Here is a 20,548-nt window from a genome sequence, read left to right on the forward strand (position 1 = left end):
TCTGATAATCAGATCATTTGATTATACAAGGGAAAAAAAATAAGTTAATTATGTTGTTAAAATATTGATTTCGCTTGATTGTAAATTTATCATTAGTTAATCGAGTTATATTTAAGTAGCAGTAAAATTATTTGGGTAAATTTGTTTTTTCAATTTCGATATTAAAAACTTTATTCTTCGCAAATCGATATACAATTTATTAAAATATCAATTTTATTAAATCATTGAATTAATTTTTATTATTCTTTCCACAGAGTTTTAATTATTGTCATTATTAGTGAAAGAATATTGTACAATTATTGAATAAATCTTGTTTAATTACAATGATTAGAAGATACACGTACGTTATACGTTAGAGAAAAACAAATACGGAATAGGAATACACGACGTGTTATTATTATTCGTAGAAGTCAAAGGAATACGGCAAATGAATATACACAAATATACCTGCTGACTAATCTCGAGATTTCGTGTATTTTTGTTTTCGCAACAATCGAGGCACCACTGTTTGTAGCGATGGCCTTGTAACAAGTATTGCCTCTCATTGTGGCCGTGTAAACGTTGACGAATGGATCGACACGCGCTTGGAAACGTTAATATTAACCAACGCAAAATTGAAATTGTGTGATTTCATCATTATTATTCTTAATCACTGTCTTTTTTTAGAAATTTTCTATAAAAAGAATAATACGTAATACGATATCGAATCGAAGGAGCGTTCATTTTTACGGTAAGTATGATATATATATATTATATATTGTTGAAATAGAATTCGTGATTATATAAATCTTTTTCGTTTCAGTTTCACACTATCGAAAAGGGATTCGGAAATATCCTTTTAATTATCGATTACGTTTCTTCAATAAAAGTCAAATACTTGGGAGATGCTTTCAAGACTAAGCTTAAAAAAAGATACCATCAAGAGACTCAAATCCAGTTATCAAATCCCATAGCGAATTAAACTTGTTTCAAACGTGAAATCTAATTAATTTTCTAAAAGGTTGTCGATTTATGCTTACGTCGACAATTTAATTAACGGTATCAATTTCGGTGAAATGTATTTTACCTTCGTGGAATTCTGTATCTGTATGTATGAATGCATGTAAGTAATAATTAGAAATCACATAGTCGGTGTGTATAGAGGTAAAAGTCTGGCACGCTTGTAAGCTTTCTGATCGATAGCCACTAAAATTAACATGATGCGACCAGGTGAACCGTGTTCGCATCGTGGAATAGTTCATGATTTATGACCACCATAGAGAGAGAGTTAATACGTGGCACCGGTGTGCAAATAAAACGACGGTAAAAACGAGTGCATATTGTAACCGATCTTAATTGGTCAATTATCGTTTTCATCGCAACGGTTTCCATTTTTAATCATCCGGAGAAAACAATATAATTGTCTCTCTCTCTCTCTCTCTTTCGCTATTTGTATAAATCCCCTTTTCACGCGCAAAAAAAGGATTAAAAAATTGTTTTCATATTTCGAAAAATAGCGCGATCGGATGAGAAACGAAAAGGATTAATCAAATTAAAGGGGATTTGCGTTCACCATTTATTATTTCGTTATTATTTATCATTATTTATTTCCTTCCGTTTAATTTAATTATGCCGCGATATAAAAATATCCATCCAATGTAGAATTTTCCTTAATACGAAACGTTATTTAATTCCATTTTGTTTAATTAAAATATCGACCGAGGACAAAAGAAAGGCTGAGCGCGATGGGAGGGGAAAAAAAACCGAAAAAAAAAAAAAAACAAAAATATCGTCGCACGCGAAAAATCTAGCCGCGAGCTTCTCTCTTGCGATATATATATATATATATATATTTTTAAAAATGCTTTTATTCCCGTGTATAACCGCAATAAAGTACAGTAAAATTTGAAAACAGTATCCGATCGGTACATTCTATTCTCAACGTTACTATGCTATTACGCGAAACGAAATTCCGAAATAGTTTTAATATTACGTAAACGAACGAAGCTCGGGCGAAACTGCATTGATCCAGTATGCGAAACGGGAAACTTTTCCCATTGACTGTACACTCTCCTCCATATCTACCTACCTTGTCGCTCGGCCTGTACCTTGAAATAGAAATGATTAAACTTTTAATAACTGATACGTCAGTTTGCTCGCTCGGTAACATTGTGTTTTATTATACAAAGTATAATAACCATAATCAATCGAGTCGTTCAATTTAAAAAGTGACGTGTTATTTTTTTTTTCTTTCTTTCTTTCTATTTATTGTTATTTATTTTTTAACATCGCAATTATTACTGTCGTTATTATTGGTTTCCCTATATATATATATATATATTTTCGTGATAAAGTCATATTTTTTTTTTTACCGCTAAGTATTGAACGCACACAAGCAAAAATTCAACGTTCGTTTCATTATTATATACGATTGATTTTATTCGAGAAAATATTCGTAATATTTCTTTTTTTATTTTATTTTCGAATTTCAAATTTAAAAGGTAATAAGAATAGCAATAGATTTGTTTGCGTCTCGATTATATTCAAAACGCGAAATCTTTCATTCCTTTCCTCGTTTTTTTCGAAATCTTTCGTGAATATCGTGTTTTATGTATGGGTATCGTGAAGTTAAGTCTTTTATCGATATAGAAGCCGCACTTTAGTACTTAATAATACTGCAGGAAAACTTCTCTCGAAAAATCAAGAACTCGTAATTCGTACGGTGGAAAAAGAACTAACACGATATACAAGTAATACCTTTTCAATGGACGAGAAATATTTCCAGCAATATTTCATGGGCTATATTGAATTTTCTTTGAAAATACGTTTTTTAACAATAATATATAATATTCGTTTTATAGAATCATCGTGGTCTATCATATTTCGTTTTATAAAAATTAATAACGCGTTGAAGAAGAAACTTTATAAGGGAATATATATTTGTTGTCGATTAAAAATAAAACGCGTTAAAAATAAATATTTTCTTTCGTGTTAAAAAAAATATAAAAAAAATAATTATCACAAAAATATAGATAATATATATAGGATTGATAAGAAACATAATTTTTATTGCCTCGCGTAATTATTTACGAACGACGAGAACGATGAAGATTTTAATTTTTTCTTTTTTTTTCGAAAAAAAAAGGAAAAATATTTATAAGTTCAAAAAATAATATTATCTTAAAATCATCATACGAACTGATTGTTCGCTATTATTAAAACGATGACTCATTGAAGTTTGTGCGCAATATTTTTTTTTTCCAGCACAAGGTTTACAATACCATTTAAATCGCAGTCCATTATTCTTTTGTACGGCAACTAAATTGAATTAATTTCCCTGGTATTCTCGAACGAGTAAGTTCCTCGATAAAAGTATACCCGATATAAATATGGATGCATCGGTCAAATGATAAATTCAAATTTTGCCCGTTGTTAAATCATTTTTTCAATTTTGCCTTTTTATTTTGATTCGATTTAAATAATTATTTGGATTCCATTCGTATTGAAAAATACAAATTTTCATTCCCGTTTCGTAAACTAAATTCATTAAACGTAATTATTAATGGTATCCGTCCCCTCTATTAGTGTGCTTTCATTCCCCGCCAGATGTCTCCTCCTTTCATAATATTCTAGCATCGCAGGATAAATATACATATATTGCGCGTACTATAATCAGTTTCGTGCCTTTTATTCGAATTCTATTATATTCCGTATTATATTCAAAAATATTATACTCGATGTAATTATGTATATATTTGAGATTTTGAATTAAAAACTAAAATAAAGTAAAGTAAAAAAAAAAAAAAAAATATATATATATATATAGAGAGAGAGAAAATTAAATGGAAGCAATAATACTTTGAAATTCAATTTTGCTGATACAAAATTTTCAGCAATAAAAATAAATTCGTTCTGATTCAATCCTATAATTTTCAATGACTCTAGGACTTTTGAAAATTTTAGCTATAAGCTTTTATGTTTGAACAGCACTTATTCCCGTGATCACGGATAAAATTATTAAAAAGTTATTTAAATTCATGAGAATAACAATGATACTTGAGCCACGGCATTATGTGTGGGTGTGGCCTAGAAATTGATGCCCTTAATTATAAAATATTATCTGTTTCATAAATGCAATTTCATAAATGCACCGTCTCCCTCCTTGGATCAATAACTTACTCTCCGTTCTCCTCTTTATAATTATCTTTAAATCCAATATTTTCCCCTCCCCCTCCGACTTCATTGAAATTTCATTTAAATAATCTCAAAACTTATTCAAAGCTTGTTAAAATTCAACAGAATGAAATAGGGTCTTTAATGCACATAAGAAGAGTTCACCGAAAGACAGTGCCATTTGTTTGAAAGTAATTTAATAGTTTTTTCTAGTAAAATTTCTTTTATAAAGAATAAAATAATTTTACGGATTTTTGATTGTATTTAAATAAATATAACAAACTATGATGATGAATTATTAATTAAATTTTCAAAGCTAGGAGAATAAACAATTCCTATTTTGTTACCATCAGAGCAAACAGTGAAAATGGTAGATAATGCAGACTTTGTCTCTATGTAACAATTTGACATCCATTGTTCCGTTAATTATTTTAAACTTAATAATCTCTTCATTCCGTTGCAACTTATTTCATTTGCGTAACCAATTTTATGAAAATAATTTAACGACCACAAAGGAATTTTGTAATTTGCTGTAATTGACAACTACAGCATTGATTATTTTCCTTTAATTATTTTTTAATTTATCAAGTAAGAAAAACTTTAATTAATTTACATAAAAGTGAATAGAAATAAACTTTAAAATTGTTTGAGAAAAGTGAATTATAAAAACACTAAATAACATTGTATTTATTTTTATTTTTTTAACATTATATAATTTACAAAAAATAATTAGTTAATTAAAAAAAAAAGAATATTTAAACAAAATTTACGAGATAATTTTTGATACACGAAATTTCAAGAATATATATTATTCTAATTATTATTATTTTACCAGGAAAGTCCGGCTCACCCACCGAATAACCACAAAATACAAGTGACACACGAAGGGTTACGAAGCGTCACGAAGTGACCCGAATAAGGTTCTACGGGACGCTAGTAAGTATATGTATACTAACCACGACCTCATTCGAACTTTTACAAGCCACTGTATACGAACGATTCCCATACCTGTCTAAATGTCCAATTATAAATATTACAATCTCCAGTATAATGGAAAAAGTTTCATTCTCTCGATAGTGCGTCAAGTAAGAACAGACATTTTTATTAGATTTTTTTTTTTCTTATTAAAATCCATGCTACACGTTTTCAAATAATTTCAAATAATTCAACTTTCTAGGTTAGAAATTTTATAACCTAAATGAATATGTTAGTACAAGATATTTCTCTTATATTCAATTCAAAGAGAGAAGTCAGGTCGGAACAAACCAAGTAAATTATTCATATGTCATAATATATATATATATATTTCAAGAATTTTATTTCTCAAATGCTTTCAACAAATTCACATAATTCATGACAATTTAATGCGTGCAAGTTGGTAATAATATACATTTTTATAAAAGCTTTCTATAAACTCGCAGTACAATACTTCTATTTTACATAGAAATTATCATCGAAAGTTTTGTTGAAAACATAGTTTCGTCATAATTTAGCGTAATTATACGCCAAGTATAGTAAGTATATGCATATATACATGATATATATATATATATATATATATATATATATATATATATATATATGTATGTATAAATAAGAAATAGGTTTTCTAAAATATAATGTATGTTGTAGGTACCATTTGTAATGATAAGGGTTAATTAAGAAAGTGACTCGTAAGTGGTTGGTTTCCAACAGAGAGAACAAACAACCAACCGGGGTTCTCTTGGCCCAAACAGAAAAACAAAAAAAAACGTAAGCAAGATTTACCAGTGAATCTCAGCTCTTTTAATTTTATAGATACACGTCTTTTTTCTTTGTATTTCTTTTTTTTTTTTATTTTTTTCTTTCTTTCTTTCTTTTTTTTTACGTAAAATCAACTCCAATACCGAGTTAATGCTGTTTAACAACGAGAACCTCGGAAACTTGGCACGAACTTTAAATTACTTTAAGAATGTAATCTTACCTGCATTCAGTTGGCTTCATTCAAACAAAGTGAATCGGAACTTTTGAAAAATTGAACGTTCTTATGTGGAACACTAACTTGAATTCCGTTTAATATCTCTCGTGCACTTATCCATTTGTTTTTCAATTGAAAAAAAAAAAAAAATCTTTCTAAATAGAGAAATATATTTTTTTTTAAATATTTATTATATTTAGAGAAGATAAAATTTAATTAAAAATTGAATTAATTTTAAGCAAATAAATTCTATTTAATATCAAATAGAATAAAAAAAATTATTATAGAAAGGGAGGAATGAAATTGAATATTTCATATTAATAATTTTAATACAATTCCTCTCTTTCATTTTATTCATTATTCACATTTTGTAATTTTTAACAACATCGCCAATTTTAATATTATTCTACCAACTTCTAGGAACAAATTTCATAACGTAAATTACTTTTAATTAAAAATATTCACCTGTACGTGCATCTATTTTTTCTCTCTCATTTTCAACAAACGATGCCATTACAAAATACTTATTAACGCGATTCGTTAGCAACTGGAACAAATATATTTCGTTGGATTTACAATTAGTAATAATATGTGATATACGAAAGGGTTAATTAATTAAGTACGTATCGATTGGCCGGAAGATAGTCTGCATCGTGTAACATGAGCTTTGCTCCAACATGAAATCAGGGGGGAAAGAGGAGTAGCGGTGGGCGGGGGGTAGTCAACCTGCTCGTGTCAGTGATTCTCATTTCGTTCCATCGCTATATCTTGTCAAATTCATCTTTTCATTTATACAAGTAATTATTTTTTAACAATTATACTTATAATATTATATTATAAAACGTTAAATAGAAATAAACGAGAATGATTAATTTGATTAAAATTAAATTTTGATAAATTTTTTTTAGATGAAATTCGATCCCGTTTCAATGTTTGATCACCATCCGAGCTCGAACCCTTTAGAGATCACGATAAGATAACAAGTGTAGAGGAATACGACTCCATCCTTTTCCATCGTTCTCATGAGTACCGTCGTAAATTCCAAATAATAATGCATTGTACGAGCTGGCGTGTTTTGTTTCTGAATAAGCACACTCTTGCACGTTTGCATAATTCGATACGCGTCGGGGTTTACATTGTATTTTAATTATCTTCATTACGTTACAACTTGTACAAAGTATTTCTCCGTTGAAATTGGAATGCAAATAAACGTTAAGATAGTTAGATGAATAGAAAAAAAAGATATATATATATATATAAAATTCTTTGTTGCCCTAGCAAACGAAGATTTTAATCTATTTTTCTTTTTCTTTCTCCTTTTCATTATCTTCCTGCATTCTGCACCAACGAATATAATATTTTAATTCAATAATTGATATAATATTTTAATTTATTTATCGCATCGAACTTTGCCATGAATATACTTTTTAACTCGTTTAATTTATAAATGTACTCGAATTCGACGAGATTTAATTTCAAGCTTTAATTTCATTGCCGTTTGATTTCGAAGTTGAAGTTCAATTTCTCGAAAATCCTCTCGCTACTATTTTTGCATCATATTTTTTTACACCGGCGGCGTTCTATCAATGTGATTTCCATTAAGCAATGCATTCAAACTTTATAAAAATCAATACGCGGAGCGAGCCTCGATTTATGTAAATAATACGTGAATATTCCATATACCAGATTAAATTTTAGAAAATTACCACTGCACGCTAACAGAGGAGTTCAATTAGCACGATAACGAACGATGATAAAATTTAATTAACAACGAAGACTGATAAATTGACTCACTATCGTGTTTCCGATCCGGAATATTCGTGTATAACTTTATTGTATCAATTATTATTTCAACGAATATCTTTTAGAACAAATGTATAAATTGCCGGAATATATTTTCTCCTCAAATAATAGAGTGAAAGAACGAGTTATAATGAATGGAAATTCTCGATACAACAAAAAGATAATAATCGAAAATTAAAGCAGAATCAAAATCGTTAATTAAATTTTGAAACCATTTCGATTGAAAGTATAATTAATTATTAACTTTACTCGTGTATAATTTTTTTAGTTGATTGAAATTTTATAAAATAGCAGTAATTGTTGATGAATACTTTTCATAGTATATAGCAATGATAATGATTCAAAATTAAATTAGCTTTGAATTACGAAACGCCACTGTTCGCCTTATCGCAGCGTGATTAATTAAAAATTCCTTAGAAAAGGAGACATTAATAAAATATGCTGAATAATGGTAAAACTCGACTACGATTATTTATTAGGTCGTTCCGATTAAGCTTTGCCTTAAGCTCTTGAAAAATATTCGGCATTTGTTTCAATTTATCGAAGAAAGTAATTCACGCTGAGATTTAATATCATTATATTTTCACTTCGATATATCACAGAGAAATATTTATCCCCGAAATACAAATGTTATTGGATCCTACACATAAACACATGTGCTCGGACAACAATTTAAAAATCATATAAAACGCGATAAACGGACCACAGAGCTTGCTTTGTTCACTTTCTATTCAAAATGATTCCCGCTGCATACAGAAATGGAAGTAACGATACCGAGTAAATGAAAATTCACCACTCTCGGTTATTGCTACGTTTCAGCAACGAGCTGCTGAATACGTCTGGCGATCATAAAATCATTTCTCTTTGTGCGCGTTAGAGGCAACGATAATTTTCATATAATTCGCGTAGCTTTGCTTGTAGTACTGAACGTATATCGAATATTTTATTTGAAATAAAAATTATATTCGTATAATTTCCATTACGATAAATTAACATTAATTAAATTGTTACGAGTTTCAGATCCGTCGTTCGTTGAATAATTTCAAATATTGTAGCAATTTCAACTTTATTTTATTTGAAAAAGTTATTCGATAAAAAGGAATGCAGTAAAAAATAAATGCAATTTAAATCTGCTTTATCGACGGTTGATGCGCACGTTTGTTATCGACCAACCAGTTGCCTACCAATGTGCACACACTGTACAAGCACTGCCCAACTACAAATGTCATACGTTATCATAGATCGTATCGATATTTGTTTCTCCGCGACTCATTTCGCATTAGAACCACGTTAACGTGTTCATCTGTGAAGCTAATAACAATACCAATGATCGCATTCCATCCGACATCAATGATGAATGTATCTTCTGACGCATATTAGCTTTGTGATTTACGAAAATGCATTATTATCGAATTAGCTGACGTAATTTGCTCTAACTTCCCACTTACTTCTGCAATCACAATTAACTGAAAACGCTTTGTCAGATTTCACGTAATTTAGATAGTAAGCGAAATATCAGTAAGTATCGTATAAAATTAACATTGTCGTATTTACATTATTTTATGTTTTACGTTATTCGATGATTTCCATAAATTATATTATATCATTTATTATTTAAAAAAAAATTAAATCGAATTAACAAAATGTAATGAAATATTACTTTCGTTTTTTTACAAACAGAAAGTGATACTGTAAAATAACAAAGAGATTTAAATTGAAATTCAACTGGGCGGAAATGATATCCATTTAACCTGTTATACGTTGAAAATATTAAAAATTTTAAAAGTTCAGATATGTATATGTACGTTAGAGTTGCGGCACGAAAGAATAATTTTAAAAGTTAGAAAAACATTGTACGTTTCAAACATGGCAGAAGTTCGATAATTTTCAAATAAAAATGCTAAAACCTTGTATTTATTTTCGCCGAGCTATTTCAAATTTAAACGCAAATAATATTATTTACTATTTTGAATTCGAATAATAATACCGATAGTGTAATTAATTATTCGTTAGAGAAAGAATTTTAAACGATGGAATTATCTGGATAGTCACGTATCACAGTACACTCCGTTATCGAATATCGATAATGAAAATTTAAAGGGCCTTCGACGCTTTCATTTTCCTCTTCACATCGCTTTGTGATAATCCGAGATCGTTCGTGGAAGAAGATTATCGTTAACCCTCTATATCATAGATTCGTGTGTTACGATATATGAAAATTAAAATTAAAATCTGAACAAATTTTTCAAATAATCAGTAACGAGTAAACCATTCGAAGAAGACAAGGCGTGTGTAACGGAAAAAATTTACAGTGTTGCGTTTCGTACGAGTGAACTAACTATTATTGTGATATATTATTAAATTGTGATTGATATTAATAAATTCTCTTGTGTAGCATTCGATAATAAGATAAGTGAAATATTATTAGTAAAATTTTAGCGATGTGATTATTTTATCTCGCATAAAATTCGAAAAGTGAAGTTCATAACCTATAATTCGTAACACGTGAATTTACTAATATTATCGATTACTAAATTATTTATACAAGAGAGTTTTAAAATCTAAGTTTAAAATCGTATTTTCGAAATGTGTTTAAATATATAAACGAGTTTTTTATTAAAAATAATTATTTATGTATTTCTCATCGTATATTCAATATTCCATTTTCGAAGGTTAATTTCTTTAACTCGTTCTACTCGAAGCGTTGGTATATTGTACGTGCATTTTGTGTTAAATTATAATTTTGTTTATCTCGGCTCATTGTTCTATAGATCATTGTTCTTACGTGTAATAAATTATTTGATTTTAGTGTTCCTGTGTTCCTGTGCAAGTTCTTATTACTTCAGTCATTTATTCGTCCTCGTCACTTAACCTTATGGATATATTCATGATTCACTACCAGCAACAGATCATTTCCTCGTCCGTGATCCATACTGATGTATTGTACACGACAATCTCTAATGAAATATCAGCCCACACTACGAACGCAAATAATCGACATTTATAATTCAATGTACTTAGAATTAATCCAACTGAAAATATCCATTCGTATTTTTATTAACCTTTTTTTTTTTCTTTTTAGTGAAAGTCACGAAGGCTGAACAACGTCAGAGAAGAATCTTCCAATGTGAATGATTCATTCTTCCTTCATTGAATACAAAATTCATCGATTATTGGATAGGTTTGTTCTTTTTTTCTACAACTTTATTTTCAATTCGTTTTATTCATATTGTGATTAAAACAAAAGATGAAAGAACAACACAACAATTTTATATAAATATCATTAGCTTATACACATTGTACAGTGAGATATTCGATCGTAAAAATTAACGACCACGTTCACGGAGATTACTTGGCGAAACTGTTACGACTGACATTATTGCCGAGTTTATATTTATTGCCTAATTAGTTTATATCCGTTAACAAGTCAGCTTATCAAATTAACTTATATTATTCATTGTCGAAATATTTATTAACGGAAAAGTATCGAAAAAAGAAACAATTGATATGAATAAGCAAAAATGAAAATACTGAAACAATTTCTATCTTGTAAAAATCAAGATTTTTGCTTCCTCCCTAGTCATATAAAAAGTTTCACAATATTCAGTGTTCATAAACTTATACTGGAACGAAACTTCGATACTCCAAAAACTTTGATTTATTTGAAAACTTTGAATACATCTCTTAAAAATTACCATGTATTTTCCTATTTCCCATAATACATTTTGAAAGCTGTACACGGTAAGTAATTTAACTCTGCCATTTGAATTTACTTGTAAAATATTTATTGCGCACGAAAATGTCATAAATAACAATTGTATAATTTAAAAATAAATTTAGATAATAAATTAAATAAAATAAATTTCTGTTAAAAATATATTACTAGTAAATATAAAAAATTATTAGATTTATTGCTTTTTATATTCTTTGCAATGAATTATTCAAACTTTTTTGTTTTAACAAACTAATCGTTAAATTTTTCTTTAACAATTCTTCTTTATTTATAATTTTCAAATTCATAAAGAAATAAATTATCCAAGTTAAGAAACTGAATTGTATCGAAAAAAAAAAATTTAACTCGACAATTCTTTTCAGGAACTAACAAACTTGTAAAATTTCCAATAAATTTGAAGTTTTCGGATATCGAAGTTACAAACAAAACAACATTTCGATCGGTTTACAATGCTCGACGAATAAACAACGAAAAAAACGAAAAAAAAGAGATAAAAAGTATTTAAAAAAAAAAACAAATTGACAAAGGAAAAGGGAAACCGAAAACAGAGAAAAACACATCGAAAATGCAACGATATAAAACGAGAACTATTCGATGAAAGAGGTTGTAGATTGGAGTAAATTCACTTTATTACTTCATGAGTAAGCAAGAGACAAGGGAAGCGAGTAGTTTATTGAGAATTACTGTGATAAATAAGGCGGGAGCAAGCAGTGGAAGAGGTTACACCGAAGAGTGGGGAATGGCAACGCGAGGAGAACGATCTCCACTCCATGGATACTCCTCGTAATGTGTACCGTATGCAGCTACATCTACACGCATACGCCATCTCTGAGCGCATACGTTTACGTGTGTTCATGTAAACGCGTTCTCTCTCTCCTTTCTCCTATCTCTCTCTCTCTCTCTCTCTCTCTCGCTCTGTCCCCTCCCTTCTATCCCCACTCCATTTCTATACGCGCGCGTGTATTTATATGATACACTATTCAAGTGCGCGTGCGGAGAATTCAGTTTCGTATGTGCACACGAACGATACAGTATATACAGACGGTGTTTCACGAATAGGATTACACTCGTCCAACATTAAATAGACTCTTGTATTCGCGATAAAGTTATTTTTACGATCGTCGTGAAGACATTCGTCGAGTTATCCTCCATGAAAAAGCATCAGCAACAATTTCAGTTGCGAATGCGACTACCAGTAGGTAGGGAGGAAATTTTTCTCTCGGCCAGACGCGAGGTTGAACACACTGTAGAGCGATGGCGAGCAAAGTGGGGGTAGGGCTATACCGCATGTGTATATATACACCAATCTACAGAGAGACCGAATGGTCAATGCTTGCTTGGCACTGTCACACAAATATGACACCAGGATCGAACGGAATTCAATACTGGTTTGAAATTTGTAATCAGATTGACGGCAAATTTCCGATGAATCGTGACAACATCATCTACATATATGGAGAGGACGGAGATATTCGGATGACAGATGCAAATGTAATCCGACTTGCATTCCATATATTATTTCACTTTGTCCCGGGGTGTACCGGGTCGTATTTGTGTACTTTGTGATACGATGGACATTATATTGCACTGTGATTTTGCTACAATGTACTTTTCAACATTTCCATACCGGCCGCCGGGTATCGGAAACCGATAAGATTGAAATTATGGCTTGTAATATTAACCTCCAAAGCTAATATTACCACAATCCCGGTTGTATTTTTATAAAAAACGTGTAGAGTGGAAGTATACACGAGTAAACGACAACCTCGTAACTCTTTTTTTTAAACTTTTTACTAATTTACGCGAGTACACACACACACAAGAGAAGTTTTTGTCCAAAGAGAAAGTTTAACAACGTTTAAGTTGTACACAATGCTTTCTATTGCGAGCTCGCAAATTAAATTTGCATTTCCAAAGAGTCTAATTTCCAAGACGGAATAATAGTTTTTAGAATATATATATATACGTTTTATCGCATTGCTTGCTACGTTTTCAAGCTGCAAAATTACTACCGTTTCATCGGTCCATAGTAAAAATCTTATGCTTTTCGGCTTGTACATTTTTGCTCGAGCCCCTTGAGAATGCTCGCGTGTCCGGTCATTTATAAAACAGGGCCGGTTTTTATTTCGTTCGAAAAATCTCATAGCGCGGATTCCTCGCCCTCCCCCCCCCCCCCCCTGTACTTTGTGATATTCTCCTTTACTATCATTCTGAAAGGCAACGCACGAGTAAGTGAATAGAATGATATATATCGTGGCGATAAAGTGTCTCCGTTTCATATACCGCAATATTTTCTCGGTGCCATGTCAAGCGTATTTTTATCCTCGGAACAATTTCGAACGAAAGTACCGACCGAGTCGAGCAAGGGCCCGTTAATTGTTTAACAGCTATAGATAATCTTGGAAATAAATCAATTCGATATATTTTTTATATCTCTCTCTCTTTCTTCTTCTCGATTGTTTTTCTTCCTTCGTCAATTTTTAAAAAAAATTATTATTATTATTATAGACGGAATAAAAGCAAGAGGAGAATATAATAATCAATGGAAATACGACGACACGAAATAAAACAAAACGGAGAAGAGTGGTGTAATAATCGATGCTTCTGGATAGAAATATTAAATTAAAAAAAATTTATGAATCGCGTCTAGCGGAGCGCGACAACGATTATTAATGTAACGTTAATAATTTTATTGTAACGCTCGATTGGGCGCATCGTAAATTATTAGCAATGACAATAACGCGTTTTGATGCATTTATTCATCCTGTGTACAATACAGAAATAATAAAACCGAAACGAAACGAATGGAACGAAATAATGTAAAATGTGAGACAAAGATGGGGAGGAACAAGATTGAAGACCACGCTTGTATTTCTGCAATTGTAATAAACACACAGTAAAACAATTCATCTTTGTCGGAAAATTTGTTTGCTCGCGAAACGATGGAAAATTTGAAAAGAATCTCCAAAACGGAAACAAGAATTAGATAAAAGATCGATACTAGAAAAACGCCCAGGTCTCGTTGAGAAACGTGTTGTTTCCCCAATGAATTTTGCGATTAATTTGATCGTGTTTTAAATATTTTAATAAATGAAATAAATTGCATCAGCGGGAAATAAAAAATAAGAGGAAAATATCGACGAAAATGCTTGGAAACGGAAAGAGAGAAAGTTTTTTTCAGGTTGTATAAAAAAAAAAAAAAAAAAAAAGTTTGGTTGACTTTAAAATTTGTTTCACGTCAGAATAAATAAAGAGATAGAAATTGGACTGTATGAAATATATAAAATTGAGATAAAAGAAGGGATGGAAAGATCGTAATTATAAAATAATCAAATGGACGAAGCAAATTTTTATTGCAACTTAGATTCGTAATTTTTTTTAAAAAAAAGAAAAATGCGGAAAGATAACAACTTTCGAATAAATATATTTTCCGAATAAAATTATCCCTTTTTAGTTCACCTTTTTTTAAATATTGTTGCTGGAATATGAAAGAACGAGATTTATTAATTTAAAAAATCAAAAGATGAATTTATTTTAAGATTTTAATGTATTCTTTTGAAAATTAATACACATTTTTCGTATTTCTGGTAAAAAAAGAGATAGAGTAAATCTCTAGTATCTTTTATATCCAGAAAATTGTGATTTATAAATCAAAAAGCGAATAATCGTTTCGTGTTAATTATTATCCACCGAAATGACCAGTTATTCCTATTTTCAGGTGGAGAGAGAACCCGTGGGCAAAGGAGTGTGGGAATAGGTGAAAGAAATGCATTCGAGGCATGTAATCCGTTTATATTCCCTGTGATTGACCGTTCTCCCATCAGTCCCTGTTACACGAGAACGTAACTCCTCCGTTGAAATCCGTTTCCCGCCCATTGTGTACGTCGTTTCTTTTCATTTTATTAGACGTAGTATTTATTCATAAATAAATGTCGTATTATATTATTTACTTTATTTTTCAATCCTTTCGAATTGCAGGATGGAACACGCACATACAAGACGGAAATAATAAATACGGAAAGTTTGTTATTACTCGTAATTTCAATTTCAATCAAATCTGAATTTAATAAGACAAGTTTTCACTCGTAATATAATCAATTTTTAATTTTTTTTTTTTTTAAACGATTTAATTCAATGCTCGATAATTCATAATAATTCATTATTTTACGTTTTCAGTTCAATTTATCGTAACAATAATTTCACGTCTCACAGGTTCACCCTTTTTATCCTTTACATCTCTCATCTTTTACGAGGTTACGTTTTAATTACAATTCCACAAAGTTGATAAAGTTTAAACGGGAGCACGCATAGTACGGTGAAAAGAAAAAGGAAAAAGGAAAAAGGAAAGTACAATATATCTTTAGTAACATTTATTGAAACTCTCCACGGAAATCATGACACGTATGATGACGAATAGGTTTTATTTTCTCGGCCGATCGAAAGAGGCGGGGGAGGAGGAGAGAGAGAGGGAGGATGGAATCTGGAACTTCACCCTCCGCCCGTCAAAAGTAAATAAAAGTTCTGTCTCACACCGTGGTATTCAAAAGTTCTGACAGGTTCTAAAGAATACTACAAAACCTCGATGAACTCGTTTCAAACTATATAATATTTTGTGAAAGTTAGCCTTTCTCTAATTCAATTAATGAATACTAAATCCGCATCTGCATCTCTCTAACGTTTTATTTTAATTCTCAATATCTCTTTGTAATATTTTCTTATAATTTTTTTATCTCGTTCTATTCTATTCTATTCTATTCTTTTCTTTTTTATTATCGAAATATACACGGAATAAAATTTTTTTTAAATATAATTTACAGGATAAAGCGCAAGATACACAGGAAGTAGTAAGTAAATAAAACACCTCGAAAGAAGTAGTAGTACCTGCTACATGATATACGACCGATCTTTCACCGTTCCCGTTGCCGGTTGATAACTCGATTTGTCAATATCAGACGGGGGGGATACTATCGAATTTATTTTTTTTTCTTTTTTTTTTTATACAAATCCCGATTCACCGGGTCGCAAAGTAAATTCTTTCGCCTCGTGTGACGAGAACTGCACGGCACACGATTTCATATTCCAACGAAGGAAAGTATTTTGCATAATTTATTTCGCTGCAACTTCTTTTCCACCTTGCGTCGCCCTTTTCCGCCCACCTCCGCCCAACGTGGTCGCCATCCCCTTCCCTCCACGTTGCTTGTTACAAACCACGCCCCCTTCTTTTCGAATCCCTCTTTTCGAATCCTTTTTGTTTCCGTCAACGTTGCGAAACTATTGAGATCGATCGTTCCTCCATTTCATTCATTCTCCAATTCCTTCTTGGAATTCTCTACAAGGTCGTCCCGAATAAAAGTTGCCGCCAATGTGGATGGATGGACAGTCTGTTTTTTTGATTAAAAAAAAAAGGAAGAAGAAAGAGAGAGAAAGGGAAATTATTTTGGATTTTGGAATTTTAAAGATTAAATTGATCTGCAGATTTATGAAGTTAGCATCGTAGCCAGAGACGAGGGAGTAATTACGTAAAATTACATAATACCGTTAATGACGTTTACGCCACGAGAAATTAGGTTCATCACGGACAAATTTAGCACAGTTATGGATCCCTGTATTGTATCCCTTAAATGGGGCTGCTGTTAATTAAGATTAATAAAACACCATCAATTGCAATGGCTGGTTTTGATCAATCGATAATATTTTTATCGAAGTCGCGATATAAACTACACAAAATTCGCGAAGAATATTTTTCTTCAAGTTTGAAGATCTTACAAAAATGAACATGTATTAATAATAATACAGATTGTTATCCCAGATATTTTTTTTTTTTTAAATCTCACCAGGGCAAAAAATATCCATGTTCAAAGGGTTAACTCGACAATTTCCGTTCACAAGCACGAACAGTATAAGTAAAAGCACAATCGGGGGAACTCGATCAAACACGCGAAGACAAACGAGTCATTTATAATGACTTGCGACATTTGACACGAAATTACGAGAGATTAAAGCATGATACGATAATTTGTATGAATATGTAATTGAAAAAAAAAAAAAGAAAGAAAATTAACATGGAGCAAGTAAGCTTACTTTTATCGCTTACCTTTATTCATTCTTCGAATAAATTCTCAAACGTTTGCGACAATTCAAAGTCGTCGGTGAAATTTCCGAGGAACAAATAGAAGAAGAATCTCGTCGAGAAGAAAGTTTTCGCGAGGTAATCGTGGCTGGTAATTATTATACCGTTAATTATTGCAAAAGCAAAACAAAAGTTTATGGGCCACTGAATGAAACTTTATTATTCGCTTTACTTGTTCATTTATTCATTTCGTTTGGCAGAAAGTAATTCGATAACTCGGTATCGATGACAAGGTTAGAAAAAGAGCGCTCGAGCGGGGAATTTTTTTTTTCCCCTAGACGCGCGGCACGCGTCGCGGGGCAACCAAGCGACAACGTAATTTATCCATTCGGATATCCCCTCCCCCATCGAGCGCGTTCGTAAGAAAAACAGGAAACTTTTCCGCCGGTGGCACGTGTACGCGCTTGTTGTAAACTTCGCACCGCATAAAAGCATGTAAATTGCAGCTCGCGTGTACGTGCTTGGCGTAAAGCTTCCAGAGAGCACTTCGTTTTCGCATTTAACCAACCTCATTCTTGTTTGATCAGCCCTGCCACAGCTTCGAATCGCTTTGAACGCATTTTAAGTCAAACTTTTGCAAACTATTTCTGCAATATCCCTCTCCAATCCTTCGATACACTGTTTATAATAAACGATTGATATATTCGCGAGATATTTTTGAAGGATTTCTAAAAACGGTACGTACAAAAATATAGGTAAATTGCTTATTCGTTAAATTAAGTTCTCGTTGGATGAAAGGGGATAGAGCGGACGATGTGACAGAGATGGAACTGTTTCACTCTGTCTTTGTCTCGTTTCATTCGATGCAAACTTGAAATTATTTATAACCTCAATCAACGTTTTTTAACGTATCAGATATATTCGTTATAATTATTTACCGATTCGTGATCACTTTTAAACTATTTTTCTAATTTCGTTAAGTAAGCATCTTACCTAAACGGCAGATCCTTACTATCCTTACTTTTCCCCGTAAAATAGAAAAATGAAAAGCTCGAGTAGTAATACCTGGAACAGAAAATAGAGGAACTACGTTAATTAAGAGGATATACCGATAGAAGGTAAATTCGAGTAAAAAATATTTAATTTAAATTTATTTTTTTCAGCCCAGTATGCAATAACCGAGTGGTCGATGAAATTGCAAATATAAAAAAAAAATTTGTTTTTCAATTCTTCTATATAAAACTTTTCTTCTATTTCGATCGAAGTCGTAAATTTTATTCGGAAGAAGAACAATTTTATCGAACAAATCCGAAAATGATTGCAAAAGAAGCTACGATTGCGGAAGGTGGAACGATTCTCGGTAAATTGGTGTGTATATGTATATGTATATGTGTGTGTATGTGTGTATCCACGTTATTTTAGTACAGGAGTGCGTGCTCTCGTTCGAGGTCACGTTTGATATTCTAATTGACTCGTTTTGCATATTAAAGGACATTTGAGCCACGGAAAAAGGGACTTTAATTACGTTCGCATCGAACTTCTTACCGGGTCTTGAATCGATTTTTCTTCTTCTTTTCTCGAATTAATCCTTTCGCGGCCCCGTGTTGTACCTCTGTGTTGGCCTCTGTGATTCTGATGTTTTTCATTAAAATCTCTACGGTACTTTTTTACGTGTAAAAATATATATATATATATTCCTTTGTGTTGTAAATTATTTTATTAAAAACATATTGTAACAATCTTTTTTTTTTTTCCTAGGGTTTATTCAATGCAAACAAATTGTTACGAAATATTTCTCGAATATGGAAGATCAAAAATGAACGGAAGTTGAAGATTAATTTTGCGCCTTATTAAAATTTAATTGCTCGATTGTGACGCGACAAAAAATTAAATTCATAAAGTTTCGATTCATCGAAAGATCGATAAAGAAATTTAATGGAGAGAGAAGGAATAAGAAGTAATAAGGATGGAATTATTTCAACAATTCAAATTCACGAAAATATGTTTTATTTCATGTGTAATCGTGGGATTACTAGATTTTCATATAAGCAACATCGTTTGAATTCTGTAAACGTGGAGAAATTTTAGATAGAAAGGGAGAGAAAAGAAGAGAAAATGTTCGTGGATCAAGAATGGTTATTCTCATTCGAATGTCGTGTCGCGAAAATCGAGATGAGCGACTTCCATTTCGCTATTGCTCATTCCACCTTTTCAGCGGCTGTGTCAAGACACGAAATTCTCGAAATAGACGGCACCACGAGAGCGAGGGAAAACGTGAAACAGAGAGGGGGGGAGGGACGAAGATGAAAATTCGACCAAGAATCTTCTAATCCAATCCAATTCATCGTTGAAAAGATTGTATTTGACGTCGACCGGCGTTATATACGCTTATGACGAATACTTTTTCAATTTTCAAACTTCTATACGATTTGTAATATTATTTTGAATTTTATTTTCATATTTTAAAATTCTTTCTAGATAAATATTACGAACGAGAGATATAAAAGATTTGCCCCGTCAGAGAATGAAAAAAGAAGGAAGACTTTTCACTCAATTGGGGCCAAAGATTTTGAAATAAATATATTACATATATATTATGTAATCAACTATTGGCACATGATCAAATTAATTCATTATTTGGAAGCCTTTTGATATCTTTCAGCATCAACTCTTTCAGAGCTGAATGATTGTGGAAAAAATTTTTTTAATATTAATTATTAACGATTATTAATTATTTTGTAAATTTAACATGAATATTTACTTTTTGATTGATCAATAATTAATTACAGAAATTATATTGCATGGAATATGATTAAATAAATAGTAATTGAAA

General features: G+C 31.1%; 1 protein-coding gene and 1 long non-coding RNA gene across 17 annotated transcripts in view; one reads left to right on the top strand and one right to left on the bottom strand.

The window, feature by feature from the left end:
- Positions 1-20,548, bottom strand: part of LOC100576405 (AT-rich interactive domain-containing protein 5B) — a 185,679-nt gene that overhangs the window by 25,187 nt on the left and 139,944 nt on the right. The window lies entirely within an intron of this gene.
- LOC102656347 lies at positions 258-20,487 on the top strand. 14 transcript variants are annotated; one of them, XR_003305189.1, is made up of 15 exons: positions 258-730; positions 803-1,102; positions 4,988-5,237; positions 5,330-5,666; positions 5,785-5,904; positions 10,722-10,925; positions 10,995-11,093; positions 12,008-13,136; positions 14,154-14,826; positions 15,364-15,524; positions 15,624-16,153; positions 16,463-18,452; positions 18,879-19,083; positions 19,206-19,374; positions 19,474-20,486. It is a non-coding gene; the product is annotated as an uncharacterized LOC102656347 (long non-coding RNA). The 14 variants fall into 14 exon arrangements; XR_003305194.1 differs by having other exon boundaries at positions 18,879-19,075; XR_003305192.1 differs by having other exon boundaries at positions 4,988-5,088.

Source organism: Apis mellifera, linkage group LG8 (genome assembly GCF_003254395.2).
Source record: "Apis mellifera strain DH4 linkage group LG8, Amel_HAv3.1, whole genome shotgun sequence".
Lineage (NCBI taxonomy): Eukaryota > Metazoa > Arthropoda > Insecta > Hymenoptera > Apidae > Apis > Apis mellifera.